We start from the raw sequence: 18,930 nt of genomic DNA, 5'->3' as shown, positions 1-18,930 counted from the left end.
GTCAGTATGACATTTTTACACACGATTCTGTATGTCACATGGTTGTGTGCAGAAAGTAGATAATACCTGTCATTCTATATTCACAGATGCCAACTTTGTAGAGGTTTGACAAAACCATCACCCGTCAATCATACATCTGGCAAGTTATTGCAAATAATAGCAGTCTTCTTCTTTAGTATTACTAAATCTCAGTTTTTCAACTGTTCATTCTGTTTTAATAATAGAAAAATGTATGGTAACCTTTCCCACTTTAGAACTTAGTTCTTTAAAGGGTTCCTGAGGCTACCCCACGTTCAATCCTTTTAGGGTGGGCATATGCTCATTACATATATACAGTGTGGTTTATGCAAGTCTCTCTGTTCTAAGCAAATAACAACAAGCCCTAGGTAACATTGAGGACATTGTTTCCTCTATTTTCAATTTCATGTTTTATACTTTTAATGTTTGCCCATGCTCTTGTTGACATTACATATGCATTTGCATGTTTCTTTAATATGCGCACATGTGAAATATCATTTTATTCTATAAGAATAACCACTGGTAATTTCCATGAGGTCAACTAGCTGTTTACTTTGTTCAAAGTGTTCTTAATGCATCCACAGGGGTACATGCGGTACAACACTGCATACAACCAATTGAGCTTCACGGCAACAAGTAATTTAATGTGACATTTCTTAATTCTTTATTACAGTATAATGTGAGGACAGTCTGTGTGGCAGTGTGGCCACAAGAAAGGCCAGTATAATGTGAGGACAGTCTGTGTGGCAGTGTGGCCACAAGAAAGGCCAGTATAATGTCAGGATAGTCTGTGTGGCAGTGTGGCCACAAGAAAGGCCAGGATAATGTCAGGACAGTCTGTGTGGCAGTGTGGCCACAAGAAAGGCCAGGATAATGTCAGGATAGTGTGTGTGGCAGTGTGGCCACAAGAAAGGCCAGTATAATGTCAGGACAGTCTGTGTGTCAGTGTGGCCACAAGAAAGGCCAGGATAATGTCAGGACAGTCTGTGTGGCAGTGTGGCCACAAGATGGGCCAGGATAATGTCAGGACAGTCTGTGTGGCAGTGTGGCCACAAGAAAGGCCAGGATAATGTCAGGACAGTCTGTGTGGTAGTGTGGCCACAAGATGGGCCAGGATAATGTCAGGACAGTCTGTGTGGCAGTGTGGCCACAAGAAAGGCCAGGATAATGTCAGGACAGTCTGTGTGGCAGTGTGGCCACAAGAAAGGCCAGTATAATGTCAGGGCAGTCTGTGTGGCAGTGTGGCCACAAGAAAGGCCAGTATAATGTCAGGACAGTCTGCGTGGCAGTGTGGCCACAAGATGGGCCAGGATAATGTGAGGACAGTCTGTGTGTCAGTGTGGCCACAAGAAAGACCAGGATAATGTGAGGACAGTCTGTGTGTCAGTGTGGCCACAAGAAAGGCCAGGATAATGTGAGGACAGTCTGTGTGGCAGTGTGGCCACAAGAAAGGCCAGGATAATGTCAGGACAGTGTGTGTGGCAGTGTGGCCACAAGAAAGGCCAGTATAATGTCAGGACAGTCTGTGTGTCAGTGTGGCCACAAGAAAGGCCAGGATAATGTCAGGACAGTCTGTGTGGCAGTGTGGCCACAAGATGGGCCAGGATAATGTCAGGACAGACTGTGTGGCAGTGTGGCCACAAGATGGGCCAGGATAATGTCAGGACAGTCTGTGTGTCAGTGTGGCCACAAGAAAGGCCAGGATAATGTCAGGACAGTGTGTGTGGCAGTGTGGCCACAAGAAAGGCCAGTATAATGTCAGGGCAGTCTGTGTGTCAGTGTGGCCACAAGAAAGGCCAGTATAATGTCAGGACAGTCTGTGTGGCAGTGTGGCCACAAGATGGGCCAGGATAATGTGAGGACAGTCTGTGTGTCAGTGTGGCCACAAGAAAGGCCAGTATAATGTCAGGACAGTCTGTGTGGCAGTGTGGCCACAAGAAAGGCCAGGATAATGTCAGGACAGTGTGTGTGGCAGTGTGGCCACAAGAAAGGCCAGTATAATGTCAGGACAGTCTGTGTGGCAGTGTGGCCACAAGAAAGGCCAGGATAATGTCAGGACAGTCTGTGTGGCAGTGTGGCCACAAGAAAGGCCAGGATAATGTCAGGACAGTGTGTGTGGCAGTGTGGCCACAAGAAAGGCCAGTATAATATCAGGATAGTCTGTGTGGCAGTGTGGCCACAAGAAAGGCCAGGATAATGTCAGGACAGTCTGTGTGGTGGTGTGGCCACAAGGAGGTGAGGCACAGAAACACATCTCATGCTTCTGGTAGCATGATGATCCCTCCTCTTGGGGAGGTGAGGCACTGCACCTATTATGCACAGTGTGATAAATCATTGAAGACGAGGTCTTCTTCTAGTATCACTTGTCATACTCAAAGTATGGGGACAGGGTATTAACTGAGTTCCTCCCTCTTTCCCCGCTACCATTCTATTCTATGCAGGATTTGGAGTCTACCCACAGGACTCAGGCTAAGGACAGGGAATGCATCAGTAACCCTCCTCCCCCATTACTGATAATACTGATGAACCCTTACATGATGTGGGGCCCTCCACCTTCAGAGCCCTTGGTCCATTATGCCCCTATGGGCTATAGGACATACCCTCGCAGTCAAGGTGATTCTGCAGCTCGTGTTCCGCCATCATCTTCTCCACTAGATGGCCTCCTCTCAGAAGCTTAAATGTGTAACATCATCCAGGGTAGACAGACATTCTTCTCTCCCCTCAGGAACTCATACTAAACTATGGGCTGTGGTGCAGTGTTCCTGTGCCCCCACCAACAAGGGACTTCGTGATGCCCAGCCATTCTCCGACTCAGAGTGAATTATACTATGATGATGTTGATGCCCTCTCTAACTTCGTTCACTCAGACAAGTTTTAGACTGAAGCAGTGGTAATGACATCTCTCTGGCCCACCCCTTACTCTCAGTTGGAGGAGGTCTGGTCCTTTTTACCCCTAGACTTGAGCCACAAATCATCCATTTTGGAAAAGATCTCTGGGGTACCAACAGACCCAGACCTGTTACATCTCCCACATTCATCCATGATTGAGGAAATGTCAGGTTTTCGCTAGGCCAAATTATGACTCAACAATGTAGAGAGTAATCTTTTCCTTCTTCAATGTTGAGAACAATTGTCTCTTTTGCAAGCTGCCAGATACAGTTCCCAAAGTGGCCGTCCACACCTTCATAATTGAATGCTGATGTGGCCAAAGTGAATATTTCTATAGATGCCTGAACATGCCTTCCCATCAAAATAATTGATGCCAATGAGCAGAAAAACCAGATACTTGTAACCATGATAGCTTTGCATGCCAACCTATTCTCAGCTACTTCCTTTAGTATTCTGAGAGAGGAGCAGTTTAAGGTAAACAGGAAATAATAGAGACTTACATCTTTTGAAGCCAGAACTGAACTGGGATACTTGTTTAAAGCAGTGAGAATCATGAAGCCATTTATTAATATCAATCAGTGCTATTTGAGATTGTATAGCCTTGGAAAATGTGGTTTAGCCATTTTGGGGGATCTTCAAGACAATTTATTGATAGATATATGTTCAGCTTATGCAGAATACAGTACAAGTTAAAAATTGGGTGGAGGTGGAAGTGTGTGAATAACTATGAACAAGAAGAATAAAGATGAAACCAAGCCGATGTACAAAACTGGAGGCTATTTTATTGTGCATCAAGTACAATAGTATCTACCACAGAGACCCATTTCACAACTAAATTTGTGCAATGAATTGCAAAAGATGATCTGATGGATGTACTGGAAAAATTGACTGCTACTGCAACATGGGGGAAATGTTTTTTACCATGTGCTTACATCATTACACTTTTGGAGTTTGATAATGAGCAAAACCTATGCATATAAATGAAGTGTTCTTGTATCTGATTGGCTGATTTTATTTCCACTCTGGACTCCACAATTCTGATCAAATGCTGATTGAATTTGGAAATTTAGTGAATGACATATCAACATATTTTACTGAAATTGTGACAGTTTGTGCATTCCAGTTTTTGAACCACAGTATGGTAAATAAACTGTATGCTTCTCTCAGTCTCTATGTTTGTATGCCATTGCTATTAATGTTGTTTCAAATCAAAGTTGTTCACTTTGTTCTGTCAACTCTCAGTGACAGATAAAACTTGAGATAGATATTTAAATATAAACCTGTTGAAATTATTTAAATGTGATTTCCATTTTATATATTAAAAATTGGTTTCATCATTATACTTGGATTTGAACTGAAATCTTTTATATTTTGTCAATATCCTGATTTGACATTGTTGACCTGTCACATATTTGTATGCAGAGGTTGAAATCTTTGTCCATAGGAATAAAATAAGACCAGAATCATTTGTCAGTGGTCACAGCCTAGTATCCCGAAAGTATCACATGCTATACCTTCATTAGGTACAACAAATAGGCCCAATATGAGATCAGAGGCATAACTGGGGGGGGGGGGCAGGGGGGTACATATGTCCCCGGGCGCCAAAATGAGGCTTACAATGTTACATTATAATAAGTAAACAAGGGTAATATTCAAAAATGTGATTAAACGGGGAGGGGGCTGGGGCGCCAATTTTATAGTTCGTCCCCAGGCGCAAAATATCATAGCTACGCCTCTGTTTGAGATTATTTTTTAGTTCATCATTAGGGCTACCATACAGGATGCTTAAGGAATTTGTAGGATACCAGTTTTAGAGCAGGCAAGGAGACTTGTCCCCGAAGTAAGATTGCTTCAATACATGTGTATCAGTTGAAGTGGCAGTTGCATGTCCTTGCAGTGTAAAGTCAGTACTAAAGTTTTTGAAAGCTGGATAGTGTGGGAGTACATCCAGGCACACAAATACACAGAAATATGATTTCGTCTTCAGGTCTGCAGAAGTGACCAAAAGCTTAACAATTTTATAAAACTTAGACCCCATTCCACCTAAGTATATACTGTAGTTTTGTTTTTAAGCTTACCTAACATTTTCTGCGATGCTATTAAATGTTCCAGGTCTTACATACCATAGAAGTGTGCTATTATGCATGCTGCAATTTCTTTAGCATGTTTTTATATATTATTTTCATTGAATAAACATTTGATGTGATATATTCATATTGTAATTGCAGATTTTTTATAATTTACTTTGACAACTTTCTTTTAACAGAGGAAATACTTAAGTCAATTGAGAAAGAAAAGATCATGATGATTCTGGCTGCTAATTTTGAGGAAGACACTAAAAGTACCACTTCAGCTGAAATCCTGCATGCTACTGTTGCAAGGAATCTGAGGCTGTCAGATGGAATTCGAATGTTTAAAATGTATGGTTGCAGAAGTGTTAAAGTGTCAAAATAGGAATGTATCCTTTTTAGAAGAGAAAACATTTTTTTAAAGTGTTTTTAAATGTACTGGTGGTGGTTGTTATTATAAAACAGGTTTATTGGATTTTGAAATCAAAGTCCAGTCATCTTTGAAACTGCAAGTGAACTAGTAACTGCATGTGTTTTGAGATGGGCAGCTAATTATTCCTGTCTTGTGTCTTGCAGTCACTCATGCCATCGAGTAAATACTGTCCAAATATGGTTTGTATGCCCTGCCATTGCTGTTATAAGGGCATGTTGTGTGCATCCATCCATAACACCTTCGTTAGGCTTTGCAATTAGGTAGGTTTTCAGACTATGGTAAGGTACCTTGTTCTATGAACATGTGGTACAGAAAAGAGTCTGTGACAAAGTATGTTTAGATTACTACCACCAGCTTTTTAAAAATGTTCATCTTACAAGAATATAAATTTATGATCAGACAAAATTGTAGCACCTTTGGACAAAATCAGGGATAGATTTTACACATTTTGACAATATTTGGAGAACCAAGTGACAGCAGCCAATTGTCCTATACCTTGGTAGATTATAATGAATTCATGCAAATTACCACTGATTTACCTTCATATTTTTCAAAAAATCTGTATAATTTAATTATATCCATACATTTGGCTGCACAGAAGTCATTTATTTTTAACTGATTATGTATCATTGAAACTCATTTTTGGTTGTGTCAGTACTTAATTGTTCTTTGTCACAATTTGCATTGAGGAGAAAAAACAGCACAATTTGCATTGAGGAGAAAAGCAGTATATGCTTTGTATTATATGTAAGTTGAAACTTATTTCCTTTATCAGGACTCCATGGATTAGAAATAGTCAACAGACAGAAAATTTCTTGATATTCAAGCAGGTGAAACCTTAATTTGTGCTGTCTTTATTATCATGATAATGTTCTGGGGAATCGTTAGTACATAGAACATTAATGGCAGTAATTAACTGCCTACTATTATCGTGTTGATGGCTAGAGTCCCAGTCTAGAGTGATTATTCCCTCCTCAAATTAGTTATTAGAGGTTTAGAATTAACAAAACACAACATAATCCTAGTCAGATTGACATGGGGTTTTCATCAGAAGACTTGTAATGATGTCAGGTTGGTCCTAAATGAAAACAGCTCCATTTTGACAAACAATATATCCACCACCACAACTAATTTGTAAATCTTGTTATCGTTGAAGAATCTGAGAGATGGTTGAAGAATCATTGAAGAATATGGGTGATGGTTTCAACACTCGGCAATTAAAAGGAAGAAATATGTGTGTGTGATTTGGATTTTTTAAAGTAAAACTTTAACAATTTTTTAGTCATATCGCTATGATGTCTGCAGTGTGGCAGTTTATGGTGATGTTTTGCACTGGGGCATCATGCCGCAGGCATGTAGCATAATGTCCCACCCAGTCACATTATCCTGACACCAGGCTGACCAGTCCTAACACTAACCTCTTAATGCTGAGCGCCAAGCGAGGTAGCTGTTAGTAAAAAGGAAGAAATAGACTTAACCTGAAATTCTGGAAAATATTTTAAAACAGTAGACTTCAGTCCCTTTGAAGTATTCTTGTTGCATAGTAACTTTAGTTCTAGACCATGCACCTTGACCAGAGTTTGTGATGGGCTTATACTTCAGCTTTGAGAGGGGGCCAGTTAATTTCAGGGATCAAAAGTTGGGGTCATCATGACTTGGAGAAAATTGGATTTTGCAGAGTAAGTTCTGTAGTGAAATATTTTGGGTGGTTTGACTTGGGTATTAAAGAAACCTATAGAGTCTTGAGTTTAAAGGTTGGAGATAATTGTTTTGTTGAATTTGATAAGAAAATAAAGAGTCTGCACAATACATTTAGTTCAGGGACATGTACTTTTGCCAGAGATCAAAGTCATGGAGACCTGTTGGTTAGCAATCTCCAGAAAAACACAGTGCCCTACTAGTGCCTACATTGAAGATTTTTAACAATGGCTGGTTTATAATCTGCTGGTCATGGTATTCATTTCACCATATTATTATGATTCTTTTGTCTTAAATTAAATAATGGAAAAGATTGAAAAGTTTTGTAAAATTCAACATATAATTTCAGCATATAATTTATTTCTCTAGAATACAAAAAGAAAAATTATTAATGTGAATTAAATTCCAAATAATCCTAGAATTTTGAACACAAGTTGTAATGATTGAAATTCAGAATAAACTGTAGTGGTATTCCAAAATAAATGTAACGCTGGAAGTGTTGATGTGCATGTGATGGTTTGTGTCATAGTGATGTGCACTCAGTTATTTGTTGAATCACAAGAATATATCCTTATTTGAATATCACTATAAATCCAAGTGTCTGTTCCCAAGAGTGTTATTTTTGAGCACTTGTATTTCCAGAGAAGAATATCTTGAACTAAATAGTTTAAATAAATTCCAACCCAAATGAAATACTGGACACAAGAATACAACTGGTTCTGCTCAGATCTTACACCATAAATAAATAATTTCAAGATAAACAAGGTTATGTAGTCCTCTGCTTGACTTTAGGTCTCAATTAGCATTTTCTATAATGAAAAAAACCCTTTTAAATAATGGAAATTTCTTTCTGGAAGGTTCCAGATGTTTACAAGATACGATCTTATTTATAGTATGAAGGTTCGTTACTAAAATTTTAATATAAAATGTGGTAAATAACAGGCATTTTCAATGTTCTGGACTCAGATTGAGTTAAACATATTGTTTACCAAACCAAAATCAATCATTCAGTTAAGGTAGAGAATGAACTTGATTTTGGACAGGGTCAAGTCCAAAATACAATTATCCATAGCATATAATGAATGAAAAAACTAACAAATATATGTTACAATAGACGATAGACTCATTGGCATCATGGGGTATGATAGGAATTTGGAGGAGGCAGGGATATATTGATGTGTGCAAATTGTGCACCATTCCTCTAGTTGCAGTTAATGCTAATATGAACCCACGACTGAGTCATACCAAAGACTTACAAAAATGGTACTAACAGCTGCCTTGCCTGGCGCTCAGCATTAAGAGGTTAGTGTTAGGACTGGTCAGCCTAGTGTCAGGATAATGTGACTGGGTGGGACATCATGTTACATGAGGAGAAAATAAAGCCATTCAATGAATTCATGAAGGCGAGAAGAGATGTTTTCACAGACAAGTTGATCATTAACATGCATGAAATGCCAGTTTACTTTGGTCTCATTCCTTGATGGTCTGTCAATAAGAAGGTGGTTAAAATTGAGAATTTGCCTAACTGGCATAGATAGAAAATCTAACTTTAGTCCTTGCAGTTTCTACAGAGGAGATGTTTTGCCTTCATTGATAATTTTTCATGATGTGACGGAGCTAAAAATATTCATGCACAAAAAGAATGAATCATACATGTGCAGGAATAGGGTTGGTTTGATGTAGTGATGCTTCATTAGATTAAATAGTTGTCTCTAAAGTACACAGTTAAATATTTTTTTAAATTAAAATTAAGTTTGAGTGCAATTTCTGACTTGTAAATTTCAAATAATTTAAAAGGTATTCTGCAATTTATGACTTATAAAACCCCAATATGTCCGAGAACATACAGTGCATAAAAAATTTAATTTAAAATTTATTTTATGGTGTCCCAAGACATACGATGTCCCCAAAAAGATCCAATACTCTTTACTTCCGCTGTTTTAAAAGACCACAACAAAACCTATTTGAGCAGCCATTTGTTTCCAGTCTTCTCTGTAATGGCCAGGCAGAGGAAGTACGTAAGCAGGCCATCAGAAAAACAAATCTAACTCTGGAACAAGGCAAGGGATTTTCTCAGGAGAAAAAGGTTCACCTCTTTTACAGTGTATATGGGGAAGTGGAAAATTATATTACATTGGTGACAGCAAGAAGATATCCCTCCATTGAAGGCATTAGTACCCCAAATTGCTAACTTTCTTAAGGACAAAACATAGACATCTCCCTCTGATCCTTGATTTGTGCTTAAACTGAAAGCTTTTATGGGTTCTGGTTGAATAAAGTGCTGTTTTGCTGTTTGAACACATGAGCATCATTGGTTGAATAAAGTACTGTTTTGCTGTTTGAACACCTATGAGCATCATTGGTTGAATAAAGTACTGTTTTGCTGTTTGAACACCTATGAGCACCATTGGTTGAATAAAGTACTGTTTTGCTGTTGGAACACCTATGAGCCTCATTGGTTCAACTCTTATATAAGATCTGCTTCCTACTTATCCTACCTACAGCAGGTAAGAGTAGCAAAATAAATGCCTTGTTGGTCCATACTCATCCTACCTACAGCAGGTGAGATTAGCAAAATAAATTCCTTGTTGGTTAGTCTGAACTATCTACAGTTCCTAAGACGATAGAGTGGGTCAGTATCACTCATAACAGCCCCTGCCTCATTTTCAGGAGCAGGTTCCATCTCATGGGCAATCAATCTTTTGTGGTGAAGCCACCTTGATCCTTCAGCTGATAGTCATCCACAGGTTCAGGTGAGAGATTTGTACTAGTACCTAGTAAAAAGAACCAAAGCTGATGTGACTCAGGAGAGCTTGTCTGTTTTTACCTTTGGAATAGGGAAAAGTTGATATCTTTCATCCGGGCTAAGATGCATACAAAGAATTAACCCAAAGATCCAATGAAGCTGTTATGCATTTCAACTCATGAGATAAGGACAGTCACAGCAAGCATTGCATTAGAGCAGTGTTCGCAAGCAGAGATTATGGGATAGAGATCAGGGTAAACTTTCTCTTGTTTCTACCCCATAGATCTGTCATTCCATAAGGTTAATTAGAACAGGTTACCTTCCCAGGTCAGTTGACAGCTTTTCATGGATGTTGTGATATGAGTTCTGCTGGTTTTATGGGGCAATTTTTTCCTTCTCCCTAAAGCCTTGTCCTGTAATAAGGAGCCAGTACACCAGCTGGTTCTTTGACTCTAGCAGCTACCTTCTTCTCCAGGGTAAGGGATGTAACTCCCTCCACCTCTTACCACTTTTCCTAAGATATTTGATCAGGTAACATGTTGAAGGATAAAAAGTCCTTTTGTCGGAGTAAAATATGTTTTTTGATTTATTAAAACTTGTCTGTTCATAATACTGATACACTTTCCTTGCATCCTTGAAATTACATTTAGTCAGGAGAGCGTGTGTTCTCCAATAGTAACTGAAGTACAAGAAGTAGAAGATTTGGTGTCAATCCCGATATAAAATGGAGATCACTCTGGCTGTTACCTATGTGGGCAGACAAGTTTTATCTGCCATAGCTAAAATTGTAATCTGGAAAGCCTGGACTTGCAAGAGTAAATATTTTAAGAGACATATTTTCCTTAAACTTCATCAGTTAAGTTTTCACAGGTCTCTTAAGAAAAGAAACAGATGAAGATACATTTGAAATGCCAAGTAAACTAGTTTCATTTACCTTCAGAATGTTTTGAATTGAATGATATGTATATTGGATATGACCAATATTTGGGTAATTATTTTTTTATAACAGTATATCCACATAAATAACATTCATTGACTACATTATTGTAGCACACCTTTATTGTGCCTTGATGTTTTAGAAATAACATAAAATTTAATGATTGACCTCACTAGGCATCCACGTGAGCAATCTCAGGCTTTACACTTAATGAAATCTTTATTTATGATTATTGTCCTTAGAACACATTGTAAGTAAGGCTGAAAGTAATGTTTCAGCGTTTTATATATACAGTGTGACCATGCTATAATACGGTAGTTGGAAGCCATACAACCCAACTTTGTTATAGACTGAACCATGTTATAAGCAACCAGATCAGTTAGCTGAAGAAAATTATGCATGCACCAACAAAAATTTGTGAGGGGGGGGGGGTCGGTAATAAATGCATGCGAAAATACATGATTCATTGGCACAGTTACCATCTTTAATCAATGCATATTAAATGAGAAATACACCTGTAGTGAAAACAGAAAAGGCATATGTAATTGTACGAATTGGTACATATATGTATATACTGTTTATATACATGTCTAATATATAGCATGAATAGAGTAACAACACTGTTGAAAATATACATTCAGAGATTTAGAATATTGAATAATTTTGTCACAGGTCATATAGGTCTTAATGAGGTTTTCACTGGAAGACTTACTATCCTATGTCCAGTTGGTGTCAGTATGAGGTTTTCACTGGAAGACTTCCTATCCTATGTCCAGTTGGTGTCAGTATGAGGTTTTCACTGGAAGACTTCCTATCCTATGTCCAGTAGGTCTTCAGTATGAGGTTTTCACTGGAAGACTTCCTATCCTGTGTCCAGTTGGTCTTCAGTAAAAATTATGCTGATCTGATATTAAATACAGCTGCTACAGCCTCCATCTTCATATTGGTACTCGTCTAAGTTGGAAATTGAAATCAACCTTGGATTTTCATCAAAAGACTTCTTGTGATGTCCAATTGGTATTATATGAAAATGGTGCCGATCTGAGAACATGGCCGTCATGGTAACCCTCTTGAAAAACCTTGCTATTGCTACTCCTTTTAAATAGAAACTCATATCAACCTGTGACCAGAAAAGTAATTATAATGTCTAGTTGATCCTGAATGAAAATTGTCCAGTTTTGACCACATATATGGCTGCCACAATGAACTTATTGAAATTCAGATGATTTCCATATTACCTTCCATGTGCCAAAAGAGTGTTGGCACATATGAAATGATTTGTCCTTGTAGTTTCCATCATATTTCCATGTACACCATGTTAAGTATTTGGAAAAGTTGTGTTATTTTCAGAGAGATTTTAATGAAGATGGAAAACTAAAGTGTTCCTACCAATTTTTTTGTCTTTATGTGAACATTTATATGGATGTCTTTGCTCTTCTAACAATATCTGCACTCTAACCCTGCCCCCACCCCCCGTCTTTATGTCTATCTACATGTACTATTTGGATACATTTTTGGTGGGATAACATTAATTATCAACATATGGTTTTAAGATGCAAACAAAGATTAAATGTAAGAAGAACTTATAAATTTGTCAATTAAACACAATGTGTTTTTCTTAAAACATGTCATTTTATTTTACCATATATATTTGACTCTTGTTGAAATTTATAAAATTTGCAAAGCACTGAAAAGGACATGAAAATGTAAATTACCCAAATTCAAAATATTATCCCAATAAAACTGCAAAACAAGGGTGTAAAAAAATGTCAGCATTTGCACAATCACAACATCAGTTGGAAACTTTAAAAATGCTGAGAACGTTGTATGACAAAGCTTCGTTTGGCACTGTCTTTTTCTGAAACTAAAGAGGTGATGTTTTCACACAGTACATATGATGAGTTATTTCACTTCATACAGAAATAAATTGGCCCTAATCTGATGTTTGAAGATTAATTAACATGGGCAGCTGAAATTAAGTTTATCATTTTTGATAACATTTGTCAGTGATGTAGCACTTATTTTATGTCATATTATATACCTAATTCTCCAAAATGGATGGTCATTTCAATGTCAGAATTTAAGCAAAAAAATTTTTATGGTGTCTAGTTTGTTCCAAATCAAATATTGCCAATCTTACATCCAGTAGGGGTGCTAATTTGAAAATCGTTTCCCTCAAGAATATTAGATATAGTTTAAGTACTCAGCAACTAAAAATGATGAAATTGTCTTATTTTTTATCAAAGGAAGTTCTTTTCGGACAGAAGAGCATCAATCCCTGCAAGGGACTCTTGTTTTAATCCTGCCTTGCTGGAAGCTCAACAAAGCAGACACTTTAGTCCAGACTTACATTCATAGATCTTTTTTTTTGTATGCAAGATTAAGTTTTATACTATAATTGCTTAGATTAAAAATGTTAAAACTTTAAAACCTGCCTTGCTGGAAGCTCAACACAACAGTCACTTTAGTCCAGACTTACATTCATATATCTGTTTGTACCCAAGATTAAGTTTTATACTATAAATTGCTTAGATTAAAAATGTTAAAACTTTTACTTTGTAGCTAAATTGAAGACAGGTTCCACAAAAAGGAGCCTCTTGTTTAAACCTTTTGGTGTTTATACCCAATAAATCGAATATGCAGTTTTATAATTATGAAGTCATGAACAAATTTAATTGCTGTCATTTTAGAGGTTATGCCTATTTGCATTGGAGACACCCACCTCTAGTTGTGTAATGTTGATCTGCTCAGGTTGAGCAAATTGTAGCATGTTTAACTTTTTCCAGTGTACCCATTACTGACAGCTGTTGTTGCTTGTAAATTTATACATGGAAGAAAAGAGTGTATAGTGAAGTCACTCATGTTTCACATGTAATTTCAGGAACTAATGTGGGGCAGAAGCCAAGATTACAAGATATGTCTGTAAAAATGCTTCATGAAGTTTTAGCAGACCGTCTAAAAAATACTTGTATTGATCCAGGAAAGCTTTCGGAAGTTCTTACAGAAGAAGATATTAATGGAGAAGTATTTTCGCATTTGACAACAGATGTTATGTTGACATTTTTTTAAAGTCATTTTAAATTGACCTTGGGTATACAAACAATACTGACGAAGATAAGGAGAGAATTAAGTGAGGAGAATATGAGGCATGAAGGTGAAGACGCATCAGCAAAATGGCAGGAAACATTTAGAAAATTTGCACAACCAGCAAGTGAGACAGATGTGTACAAAAGAGGGGGAGTTCGGACATCAAGTGTTAACGGGTTATACAACCTGATTAACCCAGTCCATAGATTTATGGCACCACCAAAATGCATTTCTGTTAGCCAGGAGCAGTGGCTTAGTAAGGAAATGGTGAAATTTGCAGCAGCATGCTTGAACAGCAGAACCAACGGTACAATACATTTTGGTGTTGAGATGTCTGATGACGGAGATGAATGCAGAAGAGAAATAAAAGGAATAAGGGTTTCAAATGTAGATAATGTTCGAAAAGAATTTTCTTCTTCATTAGAGAAATGTTTCAACAAAGAACAGTTTGGTATTGTTAAAAAGTGTATTGGCAACCCTCAGTTCATTCCTGTTGTGGAAGAGGACATGAAAAAGATGCTCTTTGTTATTGAAGTGGATGTGGAACCATTGTCAATTTACACCAAAACCGAAATGTTTGCGATAATGTTTCCACCATATGGTCCGTTAAAGAGAAGTGTTTTTGCATACGATAGCAGTTTGATCCAGTTGATTGAGTTGGATTCAGATATGGAAAGACAGTTACAGGAGGAATTAAAAGAATTAGCAGAAACAAGGAAACAAAGGGAGGACAGAGCAGTTCCAAATATGAACAGTGAATCTGATCTTGGTTTCCATCTACGAAGGTTAGTGACAAAAGGGAACAAATACATATCTGATGAACTTTTCCCAGTTCTATTTTTTGGACCCTTAGCAAGTAATATGGACATGAAATTCTTAGAGAAAAATCTAGATTTTGTTGTGGATATGCTGGGATCATTGAAGGCCGTATTTCACTTTGATGGTGGTGATCAGCTGCTTCACTTTGTTGAATCGAAAGATGGAAATCCCTGTTTTGTGCTTGGGCCACACAATTTTAACCGACATTGTATAGATGATGTTAAAGAGAATCTTGCAACTGGCAGTAAAATGCCTTGGATTTTCTGCAATGGTTACAAGGCTGCTGATAGTCCAGTATTGAAAATAGGTGAATGGAATCAGGAAAGAAGAGAAGGGGTGCAAGAGGCAATACGGCTCTTAAATCATGAAATTATCCCAGATGGAAGGGCGGTGATTATAGTCTTACTGTTTGAGAAGATTGATGACATAGAAGCTGGGGACCCTATGTTGGAGGCAGCTGAAGAAGTTTTTCTAAAGTTTAAAAACCAGTGGATTGTAGTGGCTGAAAATCCAGGGGTAGCAGAAAAGTGGAAGATATCCCTTTGCAAGTGAAAGAAGGTCCCCAAAAATGTGATTGCTGAAAGATTTATTGTAGGGCTGCAGTGGGGTAATTTTAATGAAATTATGAAAACTGTAATAAAAGATAGAAGATTGGAAACATGCTATCTACCAGCATCCTTTGGAGAATGTACAATGACTGCCAAGGATAAGATTGACAAAGAATTGGATGACTTAGAAATACTTAGTTGCAGACAGTTTCTTGAAGAAAAGAGTAGTATGTCAGCTGATGACCTGAACACAAAGAAAGAAGATGTTGAAGAAGAATTCTACAGGGGTGCCCTTGTATCCTGGTGGAATTTTTTGTTTGAGGATCAAGTTGTTGCAAGACAGATATTTCCAAAGCTCCAGGATAACATTAGGAGCAAGCTGAAGCCAAGGGATTTTGATGAGGATCAATTAGTACAGACTGAAATTTTGAAACACCATGCTGGTGCAGGTGGGAGTACATTAGGCCGACATGTCTTGTGGCATTTCAGCCAAATTCGATCAGATGCAGCTGATCCCAAATACCGTTGTTGTGTTATTAAAAAAATAACAAAGCAGACAGCATCACAGATTGAGAAGTTTCGTAGGTTCAAAGATGATAAAGCTAATAGACCAGTAATAGCTCTTCTTGACAATGAAAGTGATGAGAAAATAAGCCATTTACTTCAACAACTGCATTATTTGGCCAATAAATCTGAAAATGCAGGCGGGCTGTTTTGCCTGCTTTTGATTGTAAAGAGAGCAAGTATTTCAGTTGAAAAGAAAGTGTCATCTTCAAGTGATATTGTGTTGACTCATCAACTTAGCGAGGAGGAGATTGCATGGTTTGATAAGAAAACTAAATCTTTGGAAAACTATGAAAGATATTTTGATAGTGGGAAGATAAAGTTGGAGAACCTAATTGCCTTTAATTTGATGAAGCAGCAATTTAACAAGAGCTATATCAAAGATATCGCTGCACGATTTTATGAAGATATTCATGACGATACAGAGAAATGTTTCTTGAAGTGTCTTGCCTTCATTAACTCGTATGACATGCTATTTCAGCCTGTGCCTAGTAGTGTGTTTGATCATATGATGACTGCCTTACCCACAGGGCATGTTCCTTTGGAGCAGCTCATTCGATCACCAGCAGCTGGATTAACAGTACCTCCTCGGAAGAAATTTTTGCCATGTATGGAAGAATATACATGGAATGTAACAGTGAGCAAAGCTCTTCAAACCCTACTAATCAAGAAATCACCAGAGGGTCAGGGCTATACAACTGGAGGCTTGAGCATTATATCTCAAGCCCTTGCAATGGAGCTTCTAGAACGAATCATGGCCATTCAGAACAGAGCCTTTATGATGTAGCTGTTGAGGTGTTGAAAGTTGTTGAACAGCATGTACGTGAAAGAAACTTCTGCTCCAAAAGCTTTGTTGAAATTGTTAATAGTCTGTTCAAAAACAGATGGTGGTCAGAGGATGGACATAGATGAGAATTCTCAGAATTAGTATTAGCACTGAATGATTTTGAAGATGGTGGGGATAAGAAAGTAATAAAACTTATGAAGAAATGCTTTGAATGCACAGAGGATCCTATGATGGCACAACAGCTTGCTCGTTTTCTTTACATAAAATGCAGAAACTGGACAGAAGCAGAGACTGTAATTAAACAAGCAATTGAGAAGAAAAAGAGTTCTTACCTGCTTGACACCTATGGACAGATCCTAAAAAGTAAGATGGACATAATTAATGAAGCAGAAGAGTTGATCAACCTAGCCTTTGATGCAATAGATAAATTCAAGAATGGCCAGACAGTATGTAGGACATCTGAAGATGAAGATAACAACAGTGTATTTTATGGAGAAATCAATACAGGTTTGGAACTTTTAGAAAAGTTCCAGAAACTAACTTGTCCTAATCGAGGTAAAGATGACTTTCACAGATTCCTAGTGGACCCTGACTATATTCCGCTGGAGTTTCAGTCCATGGACCAAACTAAGTTACTCCGCCTAAAGAAGAAAGACTTGTACAAGAACCTGGATATTACACTTAGGGTCCTTGAAGAAAAGAAATACCAAGTGAAAGAGAAAAGATACACAAGTACAATTGATATGCAGGCTAGGGATCAGCTGGAGAGTCTGCGAAAGAGACTGGAGATGTATTATTGTACAGATAAAAGTCGCACATACCATGCTCGATATGTTTATGGTTATGGGTTGGATAGTATTATGAAACTAAAAGAGAGAAATGAAAACATTTTTCTGGAAACGTACAACGAAGCAAAACTAACTGGTCTTCCAGTAGATTCAGAACCAGACTCAAGGTACTTGTTGATTGCTTTGGGTGCAACTTTGGCATCCCTATCCAATTGTTCAAAAGAGCTGTGTGTAGACTATCGCATAGTGTTGAAGTGGAGTGAGAAACTATATGGCTTGTCTTTTACTGGTAATAGACCATATATGGAGGCTTACCTATATCTTATCATCTTCCACTGGCCTACCAAAACTCGAAGTTCATTCCCACTCTGCCACTTGGATAAGCTAAACACTGCTTTAAATGACATGAAGGTTGCATATGATAGAAATCACAATGTCCAGTCTCAGAAGGAAAATTATCATAGATTGATTCCAGCTAAAACCTTCTTCTTCTTGGGCAAAGGAGACCCTGGAGAAGATATAGTCCATTACAAGAAAATACACGGTAAAACCATAGCTAGAGGGGATGAAGTGTGGAATACACCTGAAGCCAGGGAAAGGCTACAAAGACTTAATGATTTTCTCTGCTATGGGGGTAAAGCTGTGGACTATGAGGTAGGTATACTAGGTTTATTTTTTTAAAATGTAAAATCACATCTGTTGTTGAAATTATAGATATATATATTGCTACCAATATACTGTACTTCCTGCATCAGATTAAACTTTGTATTAAGGCCATTTTCTCAGGCAGTGTGACAGGACAGTTGTATCCATGAACACGTTTCTAGTTTTAATTACCAGTATATGCTCAAAGTTTCCAAATGGCACAATACATATACTCTTCAGTAACTGCCCCAACATGGATAATAATTTGCTTTTATTTTACACTGTACAATGTTTCATTTCCTGTACTTATAGGTTACTGCATTTGTATGGGAAAAAATGAATGAGTTTTTCGGATGATATGCTGCACGACCTTGGGAGTGCAGTATTCCATCCAACAAAATGAGTTCATATTTTCCCATACAAATGCAGTAACCTTTTTATTATATGCTCATTTTCTTATTCTATTCAAGGCTTAATTTTGTAAACAAAAATACACTACAAGAAACAAAGGAACTGAATATATGCCATATTCCAAACTAAATACACAAGCACAGATTTATCATTACACAACAGCATTATTAATGTGCACAAAACTCCGCCCAGATAAATTTGAACTTAGTCACACTAGACATGACTTTCAAAAGTGTTTTGTAGTCATAATGTGAATGAATGCGCATTGCAACAACTTTTCCATTTGATCTGGAATGAATAGATTTTGGTACTTTTGTTGATTCTACAAAATTTCGTGATTATTTACTGGATTTATTTGTGCCAATTCTACGTGAAGTACATAGGATTTCAACAGCGTGTTGACATCTGCAAGCGTGTTTTTGTTCTGTAATTGAATGTTTGAAATCATAATGTGGGAAAAATATGATGTCTTTCAATTTCAATTATCAAAA

General features: G+C 37.5%; 1 pseudogene across 1 annotated transcript in view; it reads left to right on the top strand.

Moving 5' to 3' along the window:
- Positions 1-13,677: 13,677 nt before the first annotated feature.
- LOC149781828 (sterile alpha motif domain-containing protein 9-like) overlaps positions 13,678-18,930 on the top strand; it is a 30,080-nt pseudogene continuing 24,827 nt past the window's right edge. Inside the window, exon 1 of the transcript XR_016414796.1 lies at positions 13,678-18,037. The product of XR_016414796.1 is annotated as a sterile alpha motif domain-containing protein 9-like (transcript). The remainder of the gene's footprint in view (positions 18,038-18,930) is intronic.

The sequence above is a fragment of the Sinohyriopsis cumingii genome, chromosome 15, assembly GCF_028554795.1.
Source record: "Sinohyriopsis cumingii isolate HCF-2022 chromosome 15, ASM2855479v2, whole genome shotgun sequence".
In the NCBI taxonomy this organism is placed as follows: Eukaryota; Metazoa; Mollusca; class Bivalvia; order Unionida; family Unionidae; genus Sinohyriopsis; species Sinohyriopsis cumingii.
Note: the sequence above shows the minus strand (reverse complement) of the source record. Positions and strands in the feature narration are given on the sequence as shown.